This window comes from Arachis stenosperma, chromosome 1 (assembly GCF_014773155.1).
Source record: "Arachis stenosperma cultivar V10309 chromosome 1, arast.V10309.gnm1.PFL2, whole genome shotgun sequence".
Taxonomy (NCBI): Eukaryota; Viridiplantae; Streptophyta; class Magnoliopsida; order Fabales; family Fabaceae; genus Arachis; species Arachis stenosperma.
In genome coordinates this window covers 53,827,222-53,832,649 of record NC_080377.1, presented here as the reverse complement: position 1 = coordinate 53,832,649, position 5,428 = coordinate 53,827,222, and the positions used below count along the sequence as shown (strand labels likewise).

Here is a 5,428-nt window from a genome sequence, read left to right as displayed (position 1 = left end):
ATGAGTTTATGTATTTTTCTATGATTTCAGGTATTTTCTGGCTGAAATTGAGGGACCTGAGCAAAAATCTGATTCAGAGGCTGAAAAAGGACTACAGATGCTGTTGGATTCTGACCTCCCTGCACTCGAAATGAATTTTCTGGAGCTACAAAAGCTCAATTGGCGTGCTCTAAATTGCGTTGGAAAGTAGACATCTTGGGCTTTCCTGCAATATATAATAGTCTATACTTTGCCTGAGTTTTGATAACGTAAACTGGCGTTTAAATGTAAACTTTCTACCCTTTTCTGGCGTTAAACGCCAGAACTGGCATAAAAGCTGGAGTTAAACGCCCAAACTCGCATCAGAGTTGGTGTTTAACTCCAAGAAAAGCCTATGCACGTGAAAGCTTCAATGCTCAACCCAAGCACACACCAAGTGGGCCTCGGAAGTGGATTTCTGCATCATTTACTTATCTTTGTAAACCCTAGGTTACTAGTCATTATAAATAGGACCTTTTACTATTGTATTTTGATAGAGAGATCTTTAGATCATTTTTGAGACTATCTTTGTATCAATATTGATCTCTTGATCATGCTTAGGGGTCTGGCCATTCGGCCATGCCTGGACCTTCATCACTTATGTATTTTCAACGGTGGAGTTTCTACACCTCATAGATTAAGGTGTGGAGCTCTGCTGTTCCTCATGAATTAATGCAATTACTACTGTTTTCTATTCAATTCAAGTTTATTCTTGTTCTAAGATATTCATTCGCACTTCAACATGATGAATGTGATGATCAAGTGACACTCATCACCATTCTCACTTATGAACGCGTGCCTCACAACCACTTTCGTTCTACCTGAAAACAAGCTTTAATGTATATCTCTTGGCCTCCTGGTCCACGATGCATGGTTGCCTCTCCTGACAACAGAGCCTTCTATTCCATGAGATCAGAGTCTTCGTGGTATAAGCTAGAATCAATTGGCAGCATTCTTGAGATCCGGAAAGTCTAAACCTTGTCTGTGGTATTCCGAGTAGGATCTGGGATGGGATGACTATGACGAGCTTCAAACACATGACTGTTGGGCGCAATGACAGTACGCAAAAGGATCATTGGATCTTGTTCCAACACAAGTGAGAACCGATAGATGATTAGCCCTACGCAACCCGTAGCCAGACCATTTTCACTGAGAGGATAGACGGTAGCCATTGACAACGGTGATCGCCTAACGTACAACTTGCCATGGAAAGGAGTACGCATGACTGGATGAAAGTAGTAGGAAAGCAGGGATTCAAAAGGAACAAATCATCTCCATACGCTTATCTGAAATTCCTACCAATGAATTACATAAGTATCTCTATCCTATTTTATGTTTTATCTGTCTTTTAATTATCAAAATCCCATAACCATTTGAATCTGTCTGACTGAGATTTACAAGATGACCATAGCTTGCTTCAAGCCAACAATCTCCGTGAGATCGACCCTTATTCACGTAAGGTATTACTTGGACGACCCAATGCACTTGCTGGTCAGCTACGCAGAGTTGTGAAGAAAGTGTGTGAGATCACGATTTCGTGTACCAAGTTTTTGGTGCCATTGCTGGGGATTGTTCGAGTTTAGACAACTGACGATTCATCTTGTTGCTTAGATTTGGTATTTTTCTTTTTTATTTCTTTTTTCCTTCAGAATTTTTAAGAATAAATTCTAGAGTTTCAGATGATGCTTTTATCATCACAGGAGCTAGTTGATTGCCATCAATTTGGCTGTTGTATGTAATGTCCTGCTGAAGCTTGGTTAGCCATGTCTGATCCTTTTAAACCGAAGCTTTAGATTAACATTGCATGCTTCCTGGAATTCTTATTAAAAATTTTGAGTTTCTTATTTTCTTTTTCAAAATAATTTTCAAAAAAAATTACAAAAAATTTATAAAATCATAAAATCAAAAATAATTTGTGTTTCTTGTTTGAGTCTAGTGTCATATTTCAAGTTTGGTGTCAATTGCATGTTTCTATTTTTCTTGCATTTTTCGAAAATATATGCATTGTGTTCTTCATTGATATTCAAGTTGTTCTTGATGATTTTCTTTGTCTGATCTTTAAATTCTCTTGTTTTGTGTCTTTTGTTGTTTCTCATGTGCATTCTCAAATTGTTAATGTCTCTAGCATGAAAACTTCTAAGTTTGGTGTCTTGCATGTCTTTCTTTTCTTAAAAATTTTTCAAAAATATGTTCTTGATGTTCATCATGATCTTCATAGTGTTCTTGATGTTCATCTTGACATTCAAAGTGTTCTTGCATGCATTCTTTGTTTTGATCTTAGTTTTCCATGTTTAATTTCATTCTGTTATTTTTCTCTCTCATAATTAAAAATTTAAAAAAATTCAAAATTATGTCTTTTCAAGTCAATAATACAGAGAATTGAAGATTCAGAACATACAGCAAAGGAATCACAGAGAAAAAGCTAGGCGTTCAAAATGCCCAGTAAGAAAGGATTTTTGGCGTTTAAACGCCAGCTAGGGTACCTGGCTGGGCGTTTAATGCCCAAGGAGGCAGGGAGGCAATTTTGTTTTCAAATCAAATCTTTTTCAATTTTTCAAATTTTAAAACTAATTTTTCAATCATATCTTTTTCATATCCTCTTTTATCAATCGTATCTTATTCAAAATCAAATCTTTTTCATTTTTCTTTTAATATTTTCGAAAATCCTTGCTAACAATTAATGTTGTGATTTAAAAACTTCAAGTTTGTTACTTTCTTGTTAAGAAAGGTTCAATATTTGAATTTTAATCATATCTTTTAATTTCTTGTTAGTCAAGTCATCAATTTTAAAAATAAAATCTTTTTAAATTATTTTTCAATCATATCTTTTTAAATCATATCTTTTTCAAATCATATCTTTTTAAATTCTAATTTCAAAATCTCTCTTTCTAACTTCTTATCTTTCCAAAATTTATTAGTTCGTATCTTTTTCAAAACCAACTAACTACTTTTCTCACTTTTAACTTTCGAAAATCACTAACATCTTTTTCAAAATTCTTTTTAATTAACTAATTGTTTTAAACTCTAAGTTTAGTTTATTTCAAAGTTTTTAAAAATTTTCTCTCTCATCTCTTTCTATTTAATCGCTAACACTTATTCTCCTTTAATAATTCGAACCCCCTCCCTCTCTATAAGTTTGAATTCTTCTCTCTACCTCATCCTTCTATTCTTTTTTTCCTCTGACACATCAAGGAATCTCTATACTGTGACATAGAGAATTCCATACTTTCTTTGTTTTCTTCTCTTTCATATGAGCAGGAACAAGGATAAAGGCATTCTTGTTGAAGCTGATCCTAAACCTGAAAGGACTCTGAAGAGGAAGCTAAGAGCAGCTAAAGCACAATACTCTGAAGAGGACCTGACAGAAATTTTCGAAAAGGAAGCAGACAAAACAGCCATGGCCGAACCCAACAACAACAATGCAAGGAAGGTACTTGGTGACTTTACTGCACTTACTCCCGACTTCTATGGGAGAAGCATCTCTATTCCTGCTATTGCAGCAAACAACTTTGAGCTTAAGCCTCAATTAGTTTCTCTGATGTAATAGAATTGCAAGTTTCATGGACTTCCATTGGAAGATCCTCATCAGTTCTTGGCTGAATTTTTGCAAATATGTGACACTGTTAAGACCAATGGAGTTGATCCTGAGGTCTACAGACTTATGCTTTTCCCTTTTACTGTAAGAGACAGAGCTAGTATATGGTTGAACTCACAACCTAGAGATAGCCTAAACTCTTGGGAAAAGCTAGTCAATGCCTTCTTAGCTAAATTATTTCCACCTCAAAAGATGAGTAAGCTTAGAGTGGAAGTTCAAACCTTCAAATAGAAGGAAGGTGAATTCCTCTATGAAGCTTGGGAAAGATACAAGCAATTGACCAGAAGGTGTCCTTCTGACATGCTTTTAGAATGGAGCATCATATGTATCTTCTATGATGGTCTGTCTGAGTTATCCAAGATGTCATTGGACCATTCTATAAGCAGATCTATTCATCTGAAGAAAACGCCTGCAGAAGCCCAAGAACTCATTGAAATGGTTGCAAATAACCAGTTCATGTACACTTCTGAAAGAAATCTTGTGAACAATGGGACAACTCAAAAGAAAGGAGTTCTTGAGATTGATACTCTGAATGCCATATTGGCTCAGAATAAAATATTGACTCAGCAAGTCAATATGATTTCTCAGAGTCTGACTGGATTGCAAGCTGCATCCGGCAGTACTAAAGAAGCGTCTTCTGAAGAAGAAGTTTATGATCCTGAGAATCCTGCAATGGAAGAGGTGAATTACATAGGAGAACCCTATGGAAACACCTATAATCCTTCATGGAGAAATCATCCAAATATCTCATGGAAGGAACAACAGAAGCCTCAACAAGGCTTCAACAACAATAATGGTGGAATAAATAGGTTTAGCAATAGCAAGCCTTTTCCATCATCTTCTCAGCAACAGAGAGAGAACTCTGAGAAGAGTCATTCTATCTTAGCAACCATAGTCTCTAATCTATCTAAAACCACACTAAGTTTTATGAATGAACAAGATCCTCCATTAGAAATTTGGAGGCACAAGTGGGTCAGCTAAGTAAAAAGGTTACTGCAACTCCTCCTAGCACTCTTCCAAGCAATACAAAAGAAAATCCCAAGAGAGAGTGCAAGGCCATAACCATGACCAACATGGCCAAACCTGGAGAGAATGAGGAGGATGTGATTCCCAGTGAGAAAAATCTCATGGGATGTCCTCTGAATGAAAAGAAGTTCCCCTTTGAGGAACCAAGGGAATCTGAGGCTCATACAGAGACCATAGAGATTCCATTGAACCTACTTTTGCCATTCATGAGCTCTGATGAGTATTCTTCCTCTGAAGAGGATGAAGATATTACTGAAGAGTAAGTTGCTAAGTACCTTGGAGCAATCATGAATCTGAATGCCAAGTTATTTGGTAATAAGACTTGGGAGGATGAACCCCTCTTGCTCACTAATGAACTGAATGACTTGATTAGGCAGACATTACCTCAGAAGAAACCAGATCCCGGAAAATTCTAAATACCATGTACCAAAGGCACCATGACCTTTGAGAAAGCTCTGTGTGACCTGGGGTCAGGCATAAACCTCATGCCACTCTTTGTAATGAAGAAACTAGGGATCTTTGAGGTACAAGCTGCAAGAATCTCACTGGAGATGGCACAAAAATCAAAGAAATAAGCTTATGGACTTGTAGAGGATGTCTTGGTAAAGGTTGAAGGCCTTTACATCCCTGCTGACTTCATAATCTTGGACACTGGGAAGAATAAGGATGAATCCATCATCCTTGGTAGACCCTTCCTAGTCACAGCAAAAACTGTGATTGATGTTGACAGAGGAGAGTTGGTCCTTCAAGTGAATAAGGACTCCCTTGTGTTTAAGGCTCAAGGATCTC

At 36.8% G+C, this 5,428-nt stretch overlaps 1 non-coding gene across 1 annotated transcript; it reads right to left on the bottom strand.

Moving 5' to 3' along the window:
• Positions 1-3,811: 3,811 nt before the first annotated feature.
• On the bottom strand, positions 3,812-3,919 carry LOC130952587 (small nucleolar RNA R71). Its single transcript, XR_009074771.1, has one exon. It is a non-coding gene; the product is annotated as a small nucleolar RNA R71 (small nucleolar RNA).
• Between the last annotated feature and the right edge of the window lie 1,509 nt (positions 3,920-5,428).